Source organism: Lissotriton helveticus, chromosome 3_1 (assembly GCF_964261635.1).
Source record: "Lissotriton helveticus chromosome 3_1, aLisHel1.1, whole genome shotgun sequence".
NCBI classification, from domain to species: domain Eukaryota; kingdom Metazoa; phylum Chordata; class Amphibia; order Caudata; family Salamandridae; genus Lissotriton; species Lissotriton helveticus.
This window is the reverse complement of record NC_136061.1, coordinates 1492416577-1492442465: the sequence shown is the minus strand read 5'-3', so window position 1 is coordinate 1492442465 and position 25889 is coordinate 1492416577. Positions and strand designations below refer to the sequence as shown.

Here is a 25889-nt window from a genome sequence, read left to right as displayed (position 1 = left end):
TCCAGCAATTATGCTTAAACAATTATGCGCTGCTCTTTTGCATGGTTCTGAAATAGATGTGAAGAATATATGTGAAGAAATTGAGTTTTGTTACTTTGGAAGTAAAGAGGAGAATGTTGAAATTGACCAAGAAGAAGAGAGTAATGTGGAAGATAGTGTACAGGTTTCCAGTACAGATAATTTCCAGAGGGAAATTGCGACGTTTGAGGTGAAATCAAGTGAGAGGCCAAATTTCACTTGTGTGTGTTGTCGACGCACTTATTATAAGAATCAGACTAAGTTAGTGGATTTATATGGAAAAAGTGAAAGGGAAAATAATAGTGAATGGAAGGATTTTACAACATACTTGATGGTAGAAAATTGTTTTGATTTGGGATTGGATCAACGTGTGTGTACTTATTGTTGTAACAAATTAAATCAAAACCAGATGCCTGCTAGAGCAGTTCATAATAATCTGGAATTGGTTGAAATTCCTTCTGAATTGAAGGATTTAAATACTTATGAATCTATTTTGATTCAAAGTATCCATCCCTTTCAGGCTATTGTAAGAATGGAGCCAAAGACAGGGAAATTGCCTCCATCAGATTTACAGAGAGGATTAAAGGGAAGAGTTGTTTATTTGCCTCTAGATTTGAAGAAAAACATTAACACAATTGGAGTAGAAAAAGTGGAAGAGGAACCTCTGGTTATCTTAGTTAATGGGGTTCCGACAAAGAATAAGAAAATATGGCAAGATTTAGTAGATGTTAGGAAAGTCAAAAGGGCAACATTGTATTTGAAAAAATATAATAAATACTATAAAAATGTATATGTTGCAGAAGAGGAAGTAAGTGAGGAAGAGGATAGCGATTTGTGTGCTGGTCAAATTGAGAAAGTAGAACCCTCTACTAGTGAAGAAATATATGAACATTATAGTGTTCATCCTTTGCATTCCAAGGAAGTCATGGGGCATGCTATTGAGTTGTTTCAAATGAAACAAGCGAAAGGGAGTCCCATTAGTGTTTGGGAGGAAAGTTTGGAAGCTCGGTGTTTCCCACAGCTTTTTCCAACAGGTCAGGGAGGAAGATATGATGAGCGACCTCATCAAATTCCTGCTTCTGAATACCGGACTTTGCGATTGTATGCAGGAGATCCTAGGTTTCGACAATGCATTCCTTATTTGTTTCATCTCCTGTTTGAAAGCGATCTGTCTGGACTGTCATATGCAGTGAACCACATCTTGAAAAGTGGTATACACATGCAAAACATCTCGGCAAGTGACTTTATGGATAAAGTCAATGTCCAAGACAGTATTTTGGATTCTCACCTGATTAATCTCATGGCGTGTCAGCGTGGTACTAATGAGTACTGGTACCGTCGTCATGGTGATTTAAAATGTATGCTGAGGAACTTAGGAACTCCCACATGGTTCCTCACTTTGAGCTGTGCTGAGTATGGCTGGGAAGACTTACTTGAATTTCTACGAGAGGCAAATGCTAACGTAGAAAACATCGAATTCAAGACACCCGGAGAACTGTGCTCTTTGGATCCAGTCAATGTATGTAGGTACTTCAATCATAGATTTGAAGGTATGATGTCTTTCATCATGAATAAGAAGAATCCACCTCTTGGAGAGGTGTTGGATTTCTTCTGGAGGAAGGAGTACCAAGCAAGAGGTGCTCCTCATATACATATGTTGCTGTGGATCAAGGATGCACCTAAATTTGGAACGGATGCAGACGACTCAGTGATGAGTTTCATAGAACAGTATTCTACGTGTGCTGTTCCAAACGCAAAGGAGAAAAAAAGCCTAAGAGAAAAAGTTCTACGTTTCCAAAGCCATCGATGTGGAAAGTACTGTCGTCGTAAATTCCGGAACAAAGACAAGTTCTACACCAAATGTCGTTTCGGCTTTCCACGATCGGTGATTTCTAAAGGAAGAGTGAACAGTTTGATGTCTTCGCTGCGACATAATGTGATGAAGAAATCACCTAAAAACACATACAATTTGAAGAGGAACGAAGAGTCTAAGTACATCAACGACTACAACCCGGTGATTTTGTCCATGTGGAATGCTAACATGGATATACAGTTTGTGGCTGATAACTGTATGGCTGTGGCTAGGTATGTGACATCTTACATCACCAAAAAAGAGAAGACAGAATTGAAGGATATGTGGGAGGACATTTCCCATGAAAAGAGCCTCAGCAAGAAGTTGTACAGTTTCAGTCTGAAGATGTTGTCGCATCGAGAAATCGGAGCTTACGAATGTTCTGACCGGTTGTCTTCAGCAAGTCTCTATGCCAAGTCCAGGAGTATCGTTTGGGCGAGTGTTGGTCTTGCTGCAACGCGTAATCGAGTTCTGAAACCTGTGCGGGAAATTGAGTATTTGGCGGAAAAGGAGCCAAACAGTACCGACATTTTGAAGAGCAACATGTTGGATACATATTATCCAAATCGAAGCAGTCACCTCGAGAATGTTTGTCTGTATGAGGTTCTGCAAAATTACATATTCAAGAGGAACATCAAAGAAGATACTGAGAAAGGAGTGTATGCTGTAATAGGAAGTGAGGGATGTCTGGTCAAGCAAAGAAAATGCCACTTGATAAACCATCGAAAATTGAGTGGCGAATCTCCTGAAAAAAAGGAGTTTTTCTATTTAGCACTTTTGCAACTTTTTAAGCCTTGGCGTGCAGAAGAGGAACTGCTTGGAGATTTCCTCTGTTACGAAGACTCTTTCAATGCTGCCAAGGAGACCATAGAATGTCCTGCTTTTCCCAAATATGTAGAAATGTTGAATGTGGAAATTGAGCAGGAAGCAACGATTGCAGCCGAGATTGCCAGAGACAGTTCTCAGGACAGTCAGAGTTCTGCTTCATTGAGTCAGGATCCACTAGGAGGACCTCTTATCGAAAATGAAGCTGCCACTGCTATGAATGAAGTGGAAAGAGCCATGGCACATGCTCAGGAGGATGCGGTTAACTTAGAAGAGTTGGAAAGACAACTCAACGTTGAGCAGAGGAAAATATATGACGAACTTACCATGCAAATTGATCATGGATTAAGTCATGACAAGAAAGAGTGCTCATGTACGTCGTTGAAGCCTGTCCGACTGTACGTGAGTGGAGAAGCGGGAACTGGAAAAAGTTTCCTTATTAAAGCAATTTCATGTTATTTGCAGGAAAGGACAGAGTCATCGCTGTCTTGTGTTGTCACCGCTCCAACTGGACTGGCAGCACATAACATTAAAGGGATTACTTTACATCGTTTACTGATGCTGCCAGTGGAGCATGACAACAAATTAGAATATCACAAGCTATCTGGAGATGCTTGTTTTGAAGTTTCAAGAGTCTTGAGGAAAATGAAACTTCTTATCATTGACGAAGTAAGCATGGTTTCCAATGTCATGCTTGCCTTTGTGCATTTGAGAATGCAAGAAGTTCTCAAAACAGAGTATGATGTGTTATTTGGTGGCAAACACATCATTGTTTTTGGAGATCTTCTGCAGCTGACACCAGTGAAAGGGCAACCTGTGTTCAAAATGCTCACGCATGAAGATACCAGGAAGTGCTTAGGGAGTATTGGCAACGTCAATATATGGTTAAACTTCAATTATGCTGAACTGCATGAAAATATGCGTCAGGCAAAGGATGAAGTTTACAAGACTATTCTACAAGATGTTAGAATTGGAAAAGTGACCGAGCATGGGAAAGAAGCTTTACATGCACGATTACTGACAAATTTATATCCAGACGAAGATGTTGTGCCTGAGAATATTTTTCAGAAAGTTACTGAGAAAAAATCTGGAATATGTTTGATGCCAACTCTTGCAGAATGTGCCAAATTCAACAACAAAATGTTGCATTTAGAAAAGCAAGAGATTGTGAAATTGGAAGCTATTGACAGAGTAGAGCATATGGGATCAACAATTATTTTGTCTGAGAATCTGAAAACAAAATTGGATTCATTAGAGAAGAGTATATCTAAAACTGCGGGTTTTGAAAAGACTCTGAATGTGTGCTTGAACTGCCGTATAATTTTAAGAAGGAATTTACATGTTGAAAGAGGTCTGGTAAATGGATCAATGGGTAATGTTGTTGATTTTGTGAAATACAGAAATAGAGATGGAATTGAATTTTTAAAAATTAAATTTGATGGCATTGAGGAAGTACAGCTAATTGCTCGTTGTTCTGCTAGATTTTTGCTTGTAAAAGACTTATATGTTCGTCGTAAGCAGTTTCCTGTTTGCTTGGCATATGCGGTGACAATCCATAAATCGCAAGGTTTAAGTGTAGACTGTGCATTGGTGAATATTGGCAGTTCTGTGTTCAAGGAGGGTATGGCATATGTGGCATTGTCACGAGTTAGGACTTTATCGGGATTGTACTTGATTGAGTGTGATGTCACAAACATTTGTGCGGATCTAGATTGTGTTAAGGAATACAATAGGTTGAGAAGAGAGTATGCGCCACATTTGCCTCAGTATCCTTTGTTTGAGAAACGTGTGGTAGGCCGGAAACGAAGAAATGTGACCAATACTGGGGAGGTTGTAGCAAAAAGACGAAAAGTTGATGAACCTGAAATTATAAGCAGAAACAAAAAGGATTCTGTTGAAGATGTTGTTGGTTTTCAATTTGAAAACAGTTCTGGTGTCAACTGCTATGCTAATGTAGTGGTTAATGTTCTCTTTTCTCTAGAAACTTTAAAAGAACAGATTGTGGTCAATTCGGATCAAAGATTTTGCAGTTTGTTAAATTCTGTGTTAGAGAAATGTAGCACTGATAGAACAAACATAGAAAGTGTGTCTGAAATTCGAAATCTGTTAGACAGATGTTCAGGCCAAACACAATTCTCTCAAAATAGTCAGCAAGATTGTCAGGAGTTTTTAATGTATATGCTTGATGTATTGCATGATGAAGGTGTAGATGTAGATCACCTGTTTGGGCTTTCTTATCAATGGCAGCATGACTGCGAGAACTGTAGGGTATCAGCTACTACTAGTGTAGACTCAGAAAGATTTATATATTTAACTTTGCCAGACAGTAAATCAGTCTCTTTTAATAAGCTAGTAAAAGCAGCTGATCACAACATGGAGTGTAGCCAATGTAAATCTGAAATGATGTCCACATTATTTATACGAACATATGGCCAGTATGTCATTTTAATGTTCCAACGATGTAGGCCTGATGGAACAAAATTGACAACTTTAATTAAAAAGTTTGTGGCTTCACAGTTGTCAATATCAGGAAGGACTTTTGTAACTGTAGCAATTATATATCATGATGGTCCTTCAATAACATCAGGACATTATACAGCTTATTTAAAGTGTAGAAATGGCTGGTCATTCTGCAATGATTCTGTTTTAATTTTCAAAAAAAAATTGCCATATGACCTTAAAAACTCTTACCTGGTGTTTTTAAAACCAAAATTTTAGGGAAAGAATCTCGGGATGTGCTCTGAGGAATTTCAAGAAGTTCTCATGGCTCCTACACTATTTGGCCTTGACGATAAGTGTAGTACAGAGACATAACTTTTTACCATAACACTGGACGTTATTGAGAAATACGTGCACTTTGAATGAGTTCAGAAAAACTATTTCTTTTTATAAGCTAATTGAAGCAGCGAATCAAAATATGGAGTAGAGGGAATGTAAGTCTGCAATGCTGTCTACTGTTTTACATTGCTTTGTGATTAAAAGTGATGTAGAGAATTAAATAATTGTACTAGTCATAAAGGTAGTGTAAGTCTGCTTCATAGTAAGCAGTATCAGTGTGATAGGAAATGTAGAACATGATTGAGCAAGAAGGGGAAGATATTACTAGTCCAGGATTGTGTAAATGATCTTCAACATTTTAATTCTGAAAGTTGCGGAAATGCGAAAAGACGGGATTGGCTTACAAGAAATCCAAGAGTTATACATGGCTCTGACACGATTTGGCCTTGTGGAATCGTGTGGTAGAGAGCGAGAAGTCATTTATTGTATGTAACATGTTTTTGAAAACGATGGAGGTTTTCTTTCAGAAAGTGGCGGGTTGAAAGTAATAACAGCACAACAGAGTGTAAGCTGTTCATAGGACATCCTTGGCCGTCATGGAAAGTAAGTTAACTTTAAGGAGTTCTGAATTCTGATTTGTAATGTATGGGTTTTTTAAACACAATCATTTTGATTGTGTTTTTTTTTCCCCGCTGTTATATGATGAATACCTTCAAGTCACTGTTTTAGTGAAATTTGATACATTCTGAGAACAGCAAAAATAAACCATTTAACATGTATAATTAATTCTGTTCTGTTTGCATTTATGATGTACATGTAGAACTGTGTAGGAGGCATGGAGAAGGTGAGGCTTCTGTCAGTGTCAAAGTTGTTGCATACAGTGCTCATATTCTACGTAGTCTTTTATATTTCATTACTTTCACTGTTTCTGACAGATCTAAAAATTTTTTTTTTAAAAGAACAGTAAGTATAAGGGAAGGAAACAGACAGTTATGTTAAAAGAAACACAGCTATAGGGAATAAACTAGGGATACTGTTACCCGCAATCCTCTGCTGATGATGTCACTGAGCATGTCATGAATGATGTAATATGTGACATCATCAGCAGTGGATTACGGGTAATAGTATCTCTAGTTTACTCCCCTATAGCTGTCTTTCTTTTAACATAACTGTCTGTTTCCTTCCCTTATACTTACTGTTCTTTTTAAAAAAAAAAAATTTTTGGTTCGCTTCCGGTTCGCGTACCGGGGAGCGAACTGGGAAGCGAACTAAGAGAAATAGAGGTTGGCACAGTTGCAAATATTGTACCAATTTTTTTATAACGGGGAGGTAGTTCTGAAAAGAACTTTTTTTTAAATTGTTTTTGTTGTTTTATATTTTTTTTATTATTTTTCTGAACATTTTTTTACTTTTTTTGAATTTTTCTGAACAGTTTTATATTTTTTTTGTTTTTTTTTCGGAGGGGGCAACGAAAACGATTCATTGTAAAGGGCTCAACAGGAGGAAGAAAACAAAAAAAAGAATTTATTGTTTGGGGAGTTTCGGACAAACATGAGCATGATTGTTAATAGCTCTGTTGATCAGAGTGATGCTACTTTCTGCGTAGCAAATGATTCCACTGCAATGTACGCAGACTTGTTTTACTTCACGAAATCTCGTTTGTATATTTGGCACCATCTCCCTGCCCTCTGGTCCCGTTACTTCCGGTACAACAGATCTTCTGGCCATAATAGGGAGATTATCTAGGTCGTCCTGTTCCTCTTCTTCCTCTTTTCGCTGAATTATAACTTTAGCAGGTGGTCCACTCTTCCTTGGATGTGGTGGAGGTGGTGGGGAAGCACCAGCTGAAGCTAGTAAAGAAGCCATTGCTCACTGGTAACAAAGGGTCTTTCTCTCACAATGATGAAAGTCAGAGTGAGGAAAGAAGGAGGGATTTTCACCATTTGGGAAAAAAAATAGTTCTCAACCAATGAAAAGTGTTCATTTTAGATCATATGACCTAGTCTTACATCATTAGGAAACCGAAAGTGAAATGAACCAATGAAAAGTGTTATTACCAAGTCACATGACCTGCTGTGTTTACGTTACGCGCTTTGCAGGGCCTCCCGGTTTGCTTCCAGAAACCTGTGCTTTGCGACTCGGTAAGCGTACGAGTTCGCTAACGTAGCACGTCATATGACGTATCACGCGACAACGCGAAACGTCATGCGGACGGGAGGCGTCACGATGTTGTTTTCTAACGCGGCAGTTGCGGTAAAGAAACGTTTACCGGCTCGCGGTCTATTTCGCGGCATCAAGGTCAGCTAACGGGAAGCTTCCCGATTCGCGAAGCGGGAACGAAGAAAAAAAAATATTTAAAAAAAAAATTATTCATAAACATATAAAATATATTTTTGGATTTAAAGAAGAATACATTTTACAGCTACAGATATTAGCTGTTAAAAAACCAATGAAATTCACTGAAAAAACCATAGGTTATAGACCATATATAGTTAGGAATTAGCATTTACAAAACCTTGAAAATTCACTGAAAAAACCATAGGTTATAGACCATATATAGTTAGGAACTAGCATTTAAAAAACCTTATTTTACTCACACAAAACCATTGAAATTCCATATATAGTTAGTTGCACTAACTATATATCGCGCACCCGCAATCCACTGCTGATCATGTCACATATTACATCATTCATGACATGGTCAGTGACATCACTGATGACATCACTGATGACATCTCATTTGACATCAATGACCACATCACTGATGATATCATTCATGTGACAATACAATGCATCTCCTCACGTTTTAATATAACCTCTGTTTCACCCAGTGTTAAATACAGAGTATAATTTTTGAAACCATTGACACACCAATACTAGTTACTACATACGTACTCACTGATTCCTACGTCTACACACACATTCACTCATTCACCCATACAATCATTCATACATACAATCACTCATCTTTACAACACTATCATATGCACTCATACACCTATACAGACACTTACACTCTGCCACTCATCCATGGAGTTACTCACACACCTAGTCAGTCCTGTAAAGAATCAATCACACTTCCATTTTCTTGTCTATACAGTTAAACATAGAGCACCTTACATTTTCAAACATATACTAACACATACTTACTTTCTTATACAATCATTGATACAAGTACACATTGATCTGCACAGAGTCACACACCTCCCAGCCAGCCACACACACACTCAGTCTCCTATACAAATACTTGGACAATCAATCAATAACCCATATAGTTAATCATATAGCTACTGATCAACACATGCAGCAGTTTACAGAACAACAGACATAATGATGCACAAATTAAGACAGTTTAGTCACTAACCCATGCACTCAGTGAGACACATTTAATCACTCACTCATACATTCAGTCATGCACCTACTAAATCCTTCGTCCAGACACTTATACATCTACTCATTCTTCAATATGTAAAACATATTTAAACTTTACAGAAGCACACAGTCACTGGATGATGTCATCAGTGATCTCATCAGTGATGTCATTTGAGATGTCATCAGTGATGTCATCAGTGATGTCACTGACCATGTCATGAATGATGTAATATGTGACATGATCAGCAGTGGATTGCGGGTGCGCGATATATAGTTAGTGCAACTAACTATATATGGAATTTCAATGGTTTTGTGTGAGTAAAATAAGGTTTTTTAAATGCTAGTTCCTAACTATATATGGTCTATAACCTATGGTTTTTTCAGTGAATATATATATATATATATATATATATATATATATATATATATATATATCCTCAAAAACAAAAGTCCGGTAATGGTAGAGGCCGTCAATCAGGGCGGTCCATGAATAGGATAACGGTAACCCTGCAACATGCCACACGCAGATTCTTCTGAATACAGAAAACTCACGGACACCTTGGGTCATTGCAGAGATAGTATTTAATTTCTGCACAGCAACACGTTTTAGCTTTCACCTTGATCACGCTAAGGGCAAGGCGATATTGTACACACTTTTAAGCAGTTCTACTAAACATAAACAACAGACTGAAAAATACACTGTCACGGGGACTCTGCCGAGGACAGACAGGGTGGGGACATTAATGGCTGTTCGTTTCCACCCCATCCACAGGACACGTATGACCCCTTTAACGCGGCTTGGGCTTCCCCGGAGGCGGAGTCTTCAGCCCTGACGTCATCATCAGTGAACCTGTCAAACCCGGAAGAGGCGGTTAAAGGAACATCAGCGGGACGTGAAGGCACGAAAGCCGGAGGACAAGTCGGTGTTTGGGAGCAGGAGCTGGAGGAGCGTAGTGAAGAGAGCGGAAGGAGAACGGACGGAGCCAGAGACGGTGGGGCCAGGAGGACCGAAGAGCCAGGAGGCCAACGATACCGCGATTCGCCCCGCCACGCTTCTGGAGAAGTGTGGCTGGAGAAGGTACGAAACCGTATACTGCGCTTTGCCTTTTCACGAGGAGGGACTGGGTAGAATAGTCTGGGGAGGTCACGGGGCTGTGTTTCTTTTTTTCCCTTTTGTACACACCCTCCTTATTCCCTACATTCTTTTGGTTAGATAAGTGTATGGTGGCAGCCCCTGGTGAATCCTCACACCCCTTCCCCTTTTTGAAACCCAGTGGTCGTTGAACCCAATCCTTAAACATATGGTCTCTTTTCTCCAATCACGCCAGAGATAATACGAAGACCACTTCCATGAAGAGAGAAGACCTCGTCAAGGACAGCGGATACAAGGATCGTCCTTCCCCCCCCCCCAACCCCAGAAGCAAGCCTGCCGTGCCCATACAAGTCTTCGGATGGATGTTGTGTTCTTTGTGTTTTTAAATAAAGAACCTGAAACATAGTATTGATCGGCCAGTCATTGCTTCGCCACCCAACCCCACCCCACTCCTCCGCGGCAAGTGGAGAGCCAGATAGGAGTTCCGCGAGCCGCCATCCGATACGGGATGGAGACCCTCATCCATCAAATGAAGGAATGCCAAGCGAAGCTAGCGTGGGCCATAGAACAGACCTCCAGTCAAGCGGAGGCAGACCGTGCGACGTTTACCAAGGCTATCCAGAACCAGGCTGATAACCTACTTAAACTGGAAGAAGGACAGTCCCAGCTCATGGCTGTCCTGGCACAGGGAAGGTCTGCTGCCCCTCCTCCCGGAACTGTGGTCCCCCTACAGAAATACACCCCGGGGGATGATCCCTTGGCGTTCTTTTTGAACTTTGAAAGGGCTGCTAGGGCCAGCGTTTTGCCTGGTGAGAGGTGGCCGTTTTACCTCGCCCCCCTCCTAATGGGAGAGGCTCAGGCGGCCTACCAGATGGTGAACAAGAACGGTACAACCACCTATGCCCTGGTAAAGCAGTATATTCTGGACCGTCTGGGAGTGGACGAGGAAACACAGACTACGGTTCCACCAGAAACGCGGGACCCCAGGAGACCTCCCCAAGACTTTGTTCTACAAACTTAAAGGAGCGGCGGATCTATGGCTCAAGCCGCAGGAGTCCAGCATGGAGGAGGTCATGAACAAAATGTACCCTGAACAGTTTCTAGAGGCCCTTCCCTATGGTACGCAGCGTTGGTTGAAACAACATGCCGGATTAACTCTAGAGCATGCCGTAGAGATGCCACCTCTTATGCCCGGGACCAAGGCTGGACATCCCTAGGGGAGCCCGAGAAAACCACTAAGTATACGACCCCGGGGAAACCGGACAAAAGACCCCCTAAAGGGTCAGCTGAACCTCTGCGTCCCCGTTTCTCACGTCCGGAAACCCCCACCGCCTCAGTACCCCAGTGTTATGATTGCAGAGAGTGGGGACACATGAGAAAAGGGAAAAAGATGAAGAGCCAATGGACGTGAGCTATGCGCCCCGCTCTATCCTATACGCCCAAGAAACTGGGCCAGTGTTTTACGTGAGTGTGGCTATAAACGGGAGGTCTGAAAGAGCTTTACTGGACTCAGGTTGTAAGCACTCTGTGGTGAGGCAGGAGTTAGTCACCCCTTCTTGTCTTTTGCCCGGGCGGACTGTTCACATTAGGTGCATACACGGTGATATCAAGGAGAACCCTGTGGCTAAAATATCCCTCTGTAGAGACTCAGGGTTAGAGACAGAGGTTGTGGTTGGGGTATTAGCGACTCTTCCCGAACCAGTCATCATAGGGATCGACAATTCATGCTTCAGCTCCCTTATGTATGACACCCTTAGACGAACAAGAAAGATGTATGACACCCATCTTGCCTCAGAACCCTGGGCTAGGGATACCCACTTCAGGACGGCCCAACTGAATGACGCTAGCCTCACCAACGCCTGGCAAAAAGCCTGTGACGGACAGGACCCCTTAGCTAGGGTCTACCCCACATTTATCGAACAAAACGGACTGCTGTACAGAGTGGCCAAACCAGACGGGGTACCTCAGCTGATGGTTCCTGCCGGGTTCAGAGAGTAGATCCTTTTTGTCACTCAAGCACACCTACTGGCAGGTCACTCCGGGGCCAAAAAGACAGGGCAGGCCATACTCCAACACTTCTTCTGGCCAGGAGTACATGCCCAAATCCAAAAGTACTGCCAGGAGGGTCAGATCTGCCAGCAATGCAACCCATACATTCCTCCCCCAGTCCCCCTGAATCCCTTGCCCATCATAGGTACACCCTTTGATCGATTGGGGATGGATCTTATCGGGCCCTTGCCCAAGTCTGGCCGGGGACACCAATATGCCCTGGTGTTGGTTGATTATGCCACTCATTACCCAGAGGTTTTTCCCCTCCGGGCAGCCACCTCTCCCATCATAGCTCAAAGACTAGTAGAGGTGTTTTCGCGCATGGGGTTCCCCAGGGAGATCGTTACTTGATCAAGGCACGCCTTTTGTATCTCGTTTGATGTGAGACAGATGGCCTGGTTGACCGATATAATGGTAGTCTAAAGCTCACCTTGAAAAAACTGCTGTCTGGGGATGGTAAAAACTGGGACCAACTGTTGCCGCTGGCCCTTTTTGTTCTCCGTAGCCAGACCCAAGCCAGCTTAGGGACCTCACCTTTCGAGTTGCTGTTTGGTCAGCGCCCTAGGACCTTGCTAGAAATCACAAAAGACAGCTGGGAAAAAGAGGTGGCACAGCAAGCCGAGGCTTTATTAGACTATACCCGTCAACTCCAAACACGGCTCCATAAACTTAGAACCATGGCTCACGACCATCTGGCCATAGCACAGGTAAAACAGAAGGCGTTCTACGACAGAGGAAAAAAGTGGAGGGAGTTAAATATCGGCGACTGGGCTTTGGTCCTGCTGCCCACCTCCACCCACAAATTAAAAAAAGAGTGGCAAGGCCGGTTCAAAGTCGTCCGAAAGATAGGACGAACCACATACCTGCTACAGTTATCAAGAAACAAAACCCAAATGTACCTTATTAATCTTTTAAAGAAGTGGCTGGGTACACCACCTCAAGCAGTTCACACAGTGTCTACCGCCTCGTCCCTCCCTCATACCGTCAGTGATACCCCAATCAACCCAGACCTCTCCGTACAACAAAAAGAAGAAATCCTCACTCTCCTCCTCCGCTACTCAGACGTGTTCTCAGACCAGCCTGGAAGAACCCAGCTAGCAGAACACTCCATCCCTACCCCACCGGGTGTTGTGGTTAAATAGAAACCCTACCGCATACTCAAAGCCCGACGTCTTGCATTTCAGGACGAGGTAACTCAAATGCTGCATTCAGGTGTGATTGTCCCATCACACAGTAACTGGTGTTCGCCAGTGGTCCTTGTGCCAAAACCGTATGGCAGCATCCGGTTTTGCATAGACTTCAGGGCCGTAAATAGAGTCTCCAAGCAAGATGCCTATCCCCTCACTCGAGTGGACGAGTTGCTAGAACGCCTTGGTGAGGCCAAATACATAACTACAATGGACCTCACGAAGGGGTACTGGAAGATCCCCCTGGCCCCCGCCAACCAGGAGAAGACCGTGTTTTCCACTCCTTCTGGCCATTTCCACTACACTGTACTCCCTTTTGGGTTGCATGGGGCCCCTGCAACTTTTCAAAGGGCCATGGATACCTTGATATCCCCCCACCTGGATTATTCCTCGGCTTACCTGGATGACATTGTCGTCTTCAGTAAGACGTGGGAAGACCACACCGAACATTTGGGTAATATCCTCTCTAGTCTCAGAACAGCAGGTTTGCACATTAACTCTAAGAAGTCCCGGGTCGCCTTTAGGAAGGTTAAGTACCTAGGCTATGTCTTAGGGGACGGGCTTGTAGAACCCCAAACAGAAAATATCGAGGCCATTCTGGCCGTTCCGTACCCCAAGGCCAAAAGAGATCTGCGGGCTTTTCTGGGTCTGGTGGTATATTATCGCAGATTCATAGCCCAATTTGCTGACCTAGCGGGACCCCTCACTGACCTTTTGCGTAAAACACACACCTCACCACGGTTGCCAGCCCCCTCCGACAGAAAAGCCAATGCGTTCCAAGCATTAAAAAACCCTCTTACATCCTCCCCTGTACTGGTGTCCCCGGACTTCCACAGACCCTTCATCCTCCAGACATACGCCTTGGGGTTTGGGATAGGGGCGGTTCTCTCACAGCGGGACGAGGGGGGACTCGAACGACCCATTCTGTACATCAGCAGATGTTGTTTCCCAGGGAACAGGCCTACTCAACCATAGAGAAGGAGTGCCTTGAGGTCAGGTGGGGGGTGGACAAGCTCCGTTACTACCTGGAAGGCAGACCCTTCATACTGTGTACAGACCTTGCCCCATTGACCTGGCTCCAGCGAAACCGCGGCCACAATGAGCGCATCCTCCGGTGGTTTTTGGCCCTCCAGCCGTACCAGATAGACGTTTGTCATCGGAAAGGCGTGGACCAGGGGAATGCTGACATTCTCTCTCGCTTTCCGCTTTCCCCCGATCGGGGAAATTCTGGGGGTGGGATCTGTCACAGGGACTCTGCCGAGGACTGACGGGGTGGGGACATGAATGGCTGTTCGTTTCCACCCTGTCCACAGAACATGTATGGCCCCTTTAACGCGGCTTGGGCTTCCCCGGAGGCAGAGTACACAGTCCTGTCGTCATCATCTGTGAACCTGTCAAACCCCGAAGAGGCGGTTAAAGGAACATCAGCGGAACGTGAAGGCGCGAAAGCCGGAAGACGAGTCGGAGTTTGGGAGCAGGAGCTGGAGGAGCGTAGTGAAGAGAGCGGAAGGAGAATGGACGGAGCCGGATACGGTGGGATCAGGAGGACCGAAGAGCCAGGAGGCCAACTATACCGCGATTCGGCCCGCCATGCTTCTTGAGAAGGTACGAAACCGTATACTGCGCTTTGCCTTTTCACGGGGAGGGACTGGGTAGAATAGTCTGGGGAGGTCACGGGGCTGTGTTTCTTTTTTCCCTTTTGTACACACCCTCCTTATTCTCTACATTCTTTTGGTTGAATAAGTGCATGGTGGCAGCCCCTGGTGAATCCTCACACCCGTCTCCTTTTTGAAACCCAGTGGTCGTTGAACCCAATCCTTAATTATATGGTCTCTCTTTTCTCCTATCACGCCGGAGATAATACGAAGACCACTTCCCTGAAGAGACAAGACCTCGTCAAGGACAGCGGATACAAGGATCATCCTTCCCCCCCTCCAACACCAGAAGCAAGCCTGCTGTGCCCATACAAGTCTTCGGATGGATGTTGTGTTCTTTGTGTTTTCAAATAAAGACACTGAAACCTAGTATTGTTCGGCCGGTCATTGCTTCGCCACCCAACCCCACCCCACTCCTCCGCGACTTACACCCATAGTGAAAATAACAAAAGTGTAGCAGCCATCTTGTCACTGTCTGTGTTACATATCTATACATAAGTAACCTGTATCTCATATGTTTTTTATATAACATAAAAACAAGCTTCGATTTTACAACTAATCACATATTGGCGATTGCAATTTCAATTTCATTCCAAGGAAATGCGGTCAACTCAAAAATATATCCAAACCCAGTAGCCCAATTTGCTGACCGCAAGAAGTTCAATTTCCGACTTAGCATAAATGGCATGATTATTGTAAATACAAAAAATATTGCGCATTTAAATACAGTATATTTAAGCAGTTAATACAAAAGTCTCTCTGTATGCACCTCCGTTTGTTATATACAAAATACTGGTGCTTTATTTAACCACAGAGAGGTTCACACCATACCAGGTAAAGCAACCATTATGATGAAAAGCGGTTGCCAATAAACTTTTAAACAAACACGTGATGTTGAAACGTTTCCCAATTCTGCCCAAGTGGGCATTCAATTCCATCAGTGACAGTGTTGGCTTTAATACATACATGTGTCAATACCTAAAAAAATCAAAAAAGAAATATATAACAATAATTAAAAACGGTTCTCAAATTGTACTGCGATAAATATAGTAGCAGTTTAGTTGTGTAGGTGTATATAAACAAAAGGATTCTATCAATGTGTAATGGTGACTAATTTTTGTTTTTTTGGTGAATATCTAATATACAAGTGTGGAACTAGGCTCTCTCTTATAGTGACAAGACGAGGGCACTATGTGCTTTTAAAATATCCCTTACACACTAAGAATCCCTTAGTGTCATGCTTCATCATGGGGGTCGTCCCGTCCCTCTATGGGGCGGGGCGTGCTACGACCTACGAACTACGTGGGAGCACTGATTTTATTGTGACAGAAGGCTATGTGTTGGTGCAGTGTAGGTGATATCAGTGAAGTGTAGGGACCTAAATATGTGAGTGCACAATAAAAATTAAAAATTCCCTGGCTAGTAGAAAAAATATATTTTATTAACTTCTCTGACTGGGAACGTTAAAAAAGGGGGGGTTTTGTGGTAGAGCAGTTAGCTGGCTACCTGGTCGACATGTTTCATAAGCAGTCCCCTACTGCTTATTCATCAGGACCTCTAGTGGTCCCTACAAAATAATGCTCAGTTCTAAAGTAGTATGCCTAAAGTCCTACAAACCGGTAGCAAAAATCGGCCACCTGTTTGAGCTTCAGGGCATGAGTTGGCCCTAGGTGAAGCGTGAAAAATATTGACCTATTGTGGTCTCTATAAAGGAAAATGGGAGAGAAAAAATGCAAGACATATTCATAAAGTTGTTTATGCATAGTTCTCAAGGTCTGTATTCTGTCGAGGATTGCATAAATGTTGGGTGACCTCTTTTGTCTAGAGCGTTCGTGTTATGCTTCATAAAGAGAGAGAAGAGTTGAATGCACTTTTCTTACTGTCACTCGTTGGCAAAATATAGTCAAACGAATCTCATTAACCACACTGATATGTGGGCAAAATATTCTCAAGATACACACACACGTGACCCAATACACTCAAGTTGCACCCTTACGACAAAGAGACTGAGGACTTGGGGACTCCGTTGCTATGTTTGTCGATCTGTAAGACCGTGGGTTTAGTCTTTAACCACTTCAGCGCTAATGACAAGGGTAACTCGTCATGGACTTTCCATTGATTTCAATGGAAAGTCAATGGAAGCTCATCAGGTGCCTTAGCAGCCAAGTGGTTAAATGGTTACGGAAAAATAAAATAAACTACATGGCCATTGTCAATAAACCAAGTAAAAGGCATGCATACATACTAGTTCGACAAATGTTACATGCCCCATGAGCTGGCAGGTGAAGGGTATTCACGCGGTGAACCGTAAAAGAAAAAAACTGCACCCTTTCGTCAATTACGCATTACCCGTAAATAGTTTTGACCTTGGTGATGTAAGTGACCAAGTTTAGAGACTCATGGTCGGAGTCTATTACTGACGTTACCGGATTTGTGCAATGCCTTAATCTTACCCTTGTGCCGCTCCGAGGAATGGGAGCGACCTGTATCTGCCATCTTTTAAACCCAATGCAAGTTGTGTTGTCATCTCCAGTTTCGGATGGCAGTAACAACTGGTGCGCTAACCCAAGATGGCCGCCAGCCGCGGGACAACGGGTGGGAGAAAGGATCGTTTTAGAAGTGTTTCTTCTATTTCGCTTTTGTATAAGAAGTATTGTTTTCAGTTGAGAATGTCTCATTGGGGGATGCTCTTTATACATTGTCTTTACAATTGTGTGGATCGCCAACTTCTCACAAGAGCATTGTTATACAGAGGAAAGACATAAGTCGGATGGTCTTTGATTGCTCTCTGGCATTAAAAGAGAATTTCTTTTAATACAATGGCACCATATACCTCCAGAAGCACGGGACCAGCATGGGGAGCACTTTTGCTCCCAGCATAGCTGGTCTCTATGTGCATCATCTGGAGGTAACTGGGATACTGAACCCCAGAAATCCTTTCAGAGACAACATCAGGACTTGGAAAAGGTACATCGATGATATCCTTATCATCTGGGATGGAGATGAAAGGACCTCTCAACAGTTTCTAACCTGGTTGAACCTACAGGATGATTTTCTCAAGTTTACTAGCACCACCTCAAACAGCAATCTTGTATTCCTAGATTTGAACATCTTCCCCAAGAATGGCAGGCTGATGACCACCACCCACTTTAAGAGTACCTCTAAGAACTGCCTGTTAATGTACCAGAGCTTCCATCCGAAACACCTACGGGACAATTTACCGTATGGTCAGTTTCTGCGCTTACGCAGAAACTGTACAGAAATTGAGAATTTTAAACTCCATCCAGAGACCTACGAAAAAAGTTGGAAACCCGTCAATATCCGGACAAGATCATTAACCAGGCATATAAAAGGGCAGGAAACAACTGCAGAGAGAGTCTTCTTGAGGAGACCGTATCAAAGGAAGAGGATCAGAGACCCATTTGTGTAACCACGTATAACACAAGCTCGAACCAGGTGACAAGAATTGTCAACAACAACTGGAAGATCCTCAACAGTGGAGGTTTACAGATACCAAAACCCATCTTCTCCCACAGAAAGGCACGAAGTATAAGAGACATATTGGTACACACGAGACCAAAAGCTGATAAAATCAACTCTCAAAAAAACCCTAACTTTGTACAAGGACACCCACCATCCATGTGGTAATTGTAAAGTATGCTGTCTGACCAAAAAAAGCAAGAAACTGACTTTCCGCAATGGGACCACCTGGGAGCAGAGATGCTTCAGCAACTGTAATAGTCTCAATGTGGTATATCTCATCACCTGCCCATGCCACCTGGAATACGTTGGCATGACAAGCAGGGCCATAAAGACTAGAATAGGGGAACATAAAAGCACGATAAAATGCAAAAAATCGAGTACTAAACTGACCAGCCATTTCTTGGAAAGTGGCCATAAACCGGAGGACATTTCTTGGACAATAATCGAATTGGTCGATAATGACGAACGCCTCCTAGAAAAAGAAGAGAGGTGGGTTTTCCGTATTAACTCCAACAAAAATGGCCTGAACGATGAAATTCCCTTTAGTCAATATAGAATGAAAACTATAGAATGTGACCTACCTTCTGCAACTCAGTTTTTACCTATCCATCAGCCTATAAGAGGGAATCCAAGACCATCCGACTTATGTCTTTCCTCTGTATAACAATGCTCTTGTGAGAAGTTGGCGATCCACACAATTGTAAAGACAATGCCTCAAATACGTGAGCTGTCTTCCTCCCAATCTGCAACTCAGTTTTTATCTATCCACCTGCCTATAGGAGGAAATCCGGGACCATCCCACTTATGTCTTTCCACCTGTAAAACAATGACCATGTGAGAAGTTGGCGGTCCACACTATTGTAAAGACAACGCCTCAAATACACGATCATTCACAGAGAATTTCGAGAGGGATACATAGGATATGGAGTATCCCCAATGTGAGAATCGCTTTAACACTAGATTATTGTGATTCGTAATTCACAGTAAACAATGCATTTTGAAATAATCAGATTTCCCGAAAAAAATATATTGTATAAAGAGCATCCCCCAATGAGACATTCTCAACTGAAAACAATACTTCTTATACAAAAGCGAAATAGAAGAAACACTTCTAAAACGATCCTGTCTCCCACCCGTTGTCCCGCGGCTTGGGTTAGTGCACCAGTTGTTACTGCCATCCGAAACTGGAGATGACAACACAACTTGCATTGGGTGTAAAAGACGGCAGATACAGGTCGCTCCCATTCCTCGGAGCGGCACAAGGGTAGGATTAAGGCATTGCACAAATCCGGTAACGTAAGTAATAGACTCCGACCACAAGTCTCTAAACTTGGTCACTTACATCACCAAGGCCAAAACTATTTACGGGTAATGCGTAATTGACTAAAGGGTGCGTTTTTTTCTTTTACAGTTCACCGCGTGAATACCCTTCGCCTGCCAGCTCATGGGGCACGTAATATTTGTCGAACTAGTATGTATGCATCCCTCTTACTTGGTTTATTGACAATGGCCATGTAGTTTATTTTATTTTTCCGTAACCATTTAAAAACTAAACCCACGGTCTTACAGATCGACAAACATAGCAACGGAGTCCCCAAGTCCTCAGTCTCTTTGTCGTAAGGGTGCAACTTGAGTGTATTGGGTCACGTGTGTGTGTGTATCTTGAGATTATTTTGCCCACATATCAGTGTGGTTAATGAGATTCATTTGACTATATTTTGCCAACGAGTGACAGTAAGAAAAGTGCATTCAACTCTTCTCTCTCTTTATGAAGCGTAACACGAACGCTCTAGACAAAACAGGTCACCCAACAGTTATGCGACCCTCGACAGAATACAGACGTTGAGAACTATGCATAAACAACTTTATGAATATGTCTTACATTTTTTCTCTCCCATTTTCCTTTACAGAGACCACAATAGGTCAATATTTTTCACGCTTCACCTAGGGCCAACTCATGCCCTAAAGCTCAAACAGGTGGCCGATTTTTGCTACCCGTTTGTAGGACTTTAGGCATACTACTTTAGAACTGAGTATTATTTTGTAGGGACCACTAGAGGTCCTGATGAATAAGCAGTAGGGGACTGCTTATGAAACATGTCGACCAGGTAGCCAGCTAACAGCTCTACCACAAATCCCCCCTTTTTAACGTTCCCAGCCAGAGAAGTTAATAAAATATATTTTTTCTACTAGCCAGGGAATTTTTAATTTTTATCGTGCACTCACATATTTAGGTCCCTACACTTCACTGATATCACCTACACTGCACCAACACATAGCCTTCTGTCACAATAAGATCAGTGCTCCCACGTAATTTGTAGGTCGTAGCACGCCCCGCCCCGTAGAGGGACGGGAAGACCCCCATGATGAAGCATGACACTAAGGGATTCTTAGTGTGTGAGGGGTATTTTAAAAGCACATAGTGTCCTCGTCGTGTCACTATAAGAGAGAGCCTAGTTCCATACTTATATATTAGATATCCACCAAAAAAACAAAAATTAGTCACCATTACACATTGATAGAATCCTTTTGTTCATATAGATCAGTTAGGAGGGTGATTCTATCACTACCTCTACACTTCCTCTATTGTTGTATTGGAGTTACTGGCAGCGTGCAGCTGCGGGAGTTTACAAGAAACTGTATCTCAAGCACACTCCGTGAATCTACACTCGACAGCGCCCTACGAGTGGAACTGAAAGGTACCCACTTTTTTCTTTTTCTTTTTCCGAAAATGGCCGATCTGGGCCTCACATTCACCGAAGATGAGATCTCCAACCTAGTAGCATCTCTGGGGACTTTTGAGGGCCTTAGCACTGCCGGTCCCTCTACAAGAAACAATGACTGGAATGAGTGGGAAGAACTGAGAAGAACCCAAATTAAGACCGCAATTCATGGGCTACTAATGTCAGAATATCTCAAAGTAAACACAGCTCCATCAGGCCTTATAGTTCGTAACGAACCATTCATCTTCCTTGACGACAAGACCTTCAAAATCGACTGGTCACAAATCTCATGGCGATGTACACGAGACTGGATTGTACTTATAATCAAAACCGCCAGTAGGCTAGCATCAGAACTCATGGTTGAGATACAAACAATTGAAGTACGGCTAAAAAACGATGAATCTCCCGCCAATCTTAAGAAACATCTAGACGAACTTAACAAAACACTGAATGATTTTGAAACATCACTTAAACTAAGCAAATATGAAAAACTAAAGAAAGACACAAGCCGGTGGACCAAAGAAAGCATTTATCCCTACATAAAAGATGATTATAGACCGTCACACGACAATGCCACAGACGACAAATCATCTGATGCGGGATCTAATAGTTCGGACTCTAGCAGGAGTAAAAGTCCTAGATATCAAGGCACGAGACAAAACTTCAGACGCCCTAACTATCGGGGTACAAGAGGATGGAACAATTATCCACCACATATGATGTATCCTCAACAGCAATATGGCCCACCATCTTTTCAACATCCACATGGGTTATGTCCACCTTGGGGATACCAACAACAAGACTACGGCTACTTTGACCAAACGTCTTTTTTAGGCACGCGCCAGGGACGGAACAAAGGGAGAAACAGGAGAGGAACCAACGTGCATTGGAATACCGGAGAAGAAGAAACCCCGAGGGTGTCCACAAGGAGCATGACAGGGGCATCGAAAAACCAGAAACAAGCCTAGCGGTAAACCTTACAGATATTGAACTGTCTGAATCCCAGGAAAGAGTATTGGAGAAGGGCTTGGGATATACGTCCCCACCGCCAACATGGACAAGTTCCATCTCTGCAAAGAAGTGCAGGAATTCATGAGACGCCTGAAACTCCAAGTCTTCTTTAAAGACAAAGAGGATATGACCAAACAAGGCGACACCGGATTGAAACCAAAATCCAGATTCACTCCTATGGATAACACACTACCAATTGAACTTCTTACATTTGAGAAAGCTGTCATGAAAGATCTCGAGGAACTTAATCCATCAAATAAACGAGTGTTCCAGAATGTTTCAAACGAAGAGCGGAAAGCTTTACAAGAACTGAGTAACAACAAAGAAATAGTAATAAAACCAGCAGATAAGGGGGTGCCACGGTAACACAAAGCAAGACACAGTACGACAACGAATGCATGCGACTCTTACAAGATCAACGAAACTATGAAGTTCTCCGGGCGGACCCCACTGTGAGTATAAAAATTTAAATCAATACAATTGTGGACGAGGCATTGGCCCACAATTGGATCACCAAGAAAGAAAGGGATTTCTTATGTCAAAAGAATGCTAAGACCCCCTATATGTACACTCTACCAAAGAATTATAAAAATCGGGACAATCCCCCGGGACGTCCCATTGTCTCTGGGATTGGGTCAGTTTTAGAACCGGTCTCAAAATTTGCGGACGCATTTCTCCGAACCAATGGTCCAACGGACATCGACCTACCTCAGGAAAACAAAAGACGTGCTGAACCTACTGGAGGACTTGACTTTTGATCCCAACACCCAGCTCCTAATTAGCTGTGATGTGGAGAGCCTATATACTAGCCTGCCACACAATGAAACCCTCGCAATCATCGAGGATGTCCTTTTTGAAGACGACTGGGAATACCAGACCCCACGAAACGTGATTATGGAATGTTGCTCCCTGGCATTAAAAGAGAATTTCTTTGAATACAATGGCACCATATACCTCCAGAAGCACGGGACCAGCATGGGGAGCACTTTTGCTCGCAGCATAGATGGTCTCCATGTGCATCATCTGGAGGTAACTAGAATACTGAACCCCAGAAATCCTTTCAGAGACAACATCAGGACTTGGAAAAGGTACATCGATGATATCCTTATCATCTGGGATGGATATGAAAGGACCTCTCAACAGTTTCTAACCTGGTTGAACCTACAGGATGATTTTCTCAAGTTTACTAGCACCACCTCAAACAGCAATCTTGTATTCCTAGATTTGAACATCTTCCCCAAGAATGGCAGGCTGATGACCACCACCCACTTTAAGAGTACCTCTAAGAACTGCCTGTTAATGTACCAGAGCTTCCATCCGAAACACCTATGGGACAATTTACCGTATGGTCAGTTTCTGCGCCTGCGCAGAAACTGTACAGAAATTGAGAATTTTAAACTCCAGTCCCGAGACCTACGGAAAAAGTTGGAAACCCGTCAATATCCGGACAGGATCATTAACCAGGCATATAAAAGGGCAAGAAACAACTGCAGAGAGAGTTTTCTTGAGGAGAAGGTATCAAAAGAAGAGGATCAGAGACCCATTTGTGTAACCACGTATAACACAAGCTCGAACCAGGTGACAAGAATTGTCAACAAGAACTGAAAGATCCTCAACAGTGGAGGTTTACAGATACCAAAACCCATCTTCTCCCACAGAAAGGCACGAAGTATAAGAGACATATTGGTACACACGAGACCAAAATGCGATAAAATCAACTCTAAAAAAAAAAAACTAAATTTTTACAAGGACACCATCCATGTGGTAATTATAAAGTATGCTATCTGACCAAAAAAAGCAAGAAACTGACTTTCCGCAATGAGACCACCTGGGAGCAGAGATGCTTCAGCAACTGTAATAGTCTCAATGTGGTATATCTCATCACCTGCCCATGCCACCTGGAATACGTTGGCATGACAAGCAGGGCCATAAAGACTAGAATAGGGGAACATAAAAGCACGATAAAATGCAAACAATCGAGTACTAAACTGACCAGCCATTTCTTGGAAAGTGGCCATAAACCTGAGGACATTTCTTGGACAATAATCGAATTGGTCCATAATGAGGAACGCCTCCTAGAAAAAGAACAGAGGTGGGTTTTCCGTATTAACTCCAACAAAAATGGCCTGAACGACGAAATTCCCCGGGGTCAACTATAGAATGAAAACTATAGAATGTGACCTACCTTCTGCAACTCAGTTTTTACCTATCCATCAGCCTATAAGAGGGAATCCAAGACCATCCGACTTATGTCTTTCCTCTGTATAACAATGCTCTTGTGAGAAGTTGGCGATCCACACAATTGTAAAGACAATGCCTCAAATACGTGAGCTGTCTTCCTCCCAATCTGCAACTCAGTTTTTATCTATCCACCTGCCTATAGGAGGAAATCCGGGACCATCCCACTTATGTCTTTCCACCTGTAAAACAATGCCCATGTGAGAAGTTGGCGATCCACACTATTGTAAAGACAACGCCTCAAATACACGATCATTCACAGAGAATTTCGAGAGGGATACATAGGATATGGAGTATGCCCAATGTGAGAATCGCTTTTACACTAGATTATTGTGATTCGTAATTCACAGTAAACAATGCATTTTGAAATAATCAGATTTCACGAAAAAAATATATTGTATATAGAGCATCCCCCAATGAGACATTCTCAACTGAAAACAATACTTCTTATACAAAAGCGAAATAGAAGAAACACTTCTAAAACGATCCTGTCTCCCACCCGTTGTCCCGCGGCTGGCAGCCATCTTGGGTTAGCGCACCAGTTGTTACTGCCATCCGAAACTGGAGATGACAACACAACTTGCATTGGGTTTAAAAGACGCCAGATACAGGTCGCTCCCATTCCTCGGAGCGGCACAAGGGTAGGATTAAGGCATTGCACAAATCCGGTAACGTAAGTAATAGACTCCGACCACGAGTCTCTAAACTTGGTCACTTTCACCAAGGCCAAAACTATTTACGGGTAATGCGTAATTGACGAAAAGGTGCGGTTTTTTCTTTTACAGTTCACCGCGTGAATACCCTTCGCCTGCCAGCTCATGGGGCACGTAACATTTGTCGAACTAGTATGTATGCATGCCTTTTACTTAGTTTATTGACAATGGCCATGTAGTTTATTTTATTTTTCCGTAACCATTTAAAAACTAAACCCACGGTCTTACAGATCGACAAACATAGCAACGGAGTCCCCAAGTCCTCAGTCTCTTTGTCGTAAGGGTGCAACTTGAGTGTATTGGGTCACGTGTGTGTGTGTATCTTGAGATTATTTTGCCCACATATCAGTGTGGTTAACGAGATTCGTTTGACTATATTTTGCCAACGAGTGACAATAAGAAAAGTGCATTCAACTCTTCTCTCTCTTTATGAAGCGTAACACGAACGCTCTAGACAAAAGAGGTCACCCAACAGTTATGCGACCCTCGACAGAATACAGATGTTGTGAACTATGCATAAACAACTTTATGAATATGTCTTGCATTTTTTCTCTCCCATTTTCCTTTACAGAGACCACAATTGGTCAATATTTTTCACGCTTCACCTAGGGCCAACTCATGCCCTGAAGCTCAAACAGGTGGCTGATTTTTGCTACCGGTTTGTAGGACTTTAGGCATACTACTTTAGAACTGAGTATTATTTTGGTGGGACCACTAGGCGCCCTGATGAATAAGCAGTAGGGGACTACTTATGAAACATGTCGACCAGGTAGCCAGCTAACAGCTATACCACAAAACCCCCCCTTTTTTAACGTTCCCAGCCAGAGAAGTTAATAAAATATATTTTTTCTACTAGCCAGGGAATTTTTAATTTTGATCGTGCACTCACATA

At 42.9% G+C, this 25889-nt stretch overlaps 1 protein-coding gene across 1 annotated transcript in view; it reads right to left on the bottom strand.

Moving 5' to 3' along the window:
• Nucleotides 1-25889, bottom strand: part of PKNOX2 (PBX/knotted 1 homeobox 2) — a 3383295-nt gene that overhangs the window by 2920105 nt on the left and 437301 nt on the right. The window lies entirely within an intron of this gene.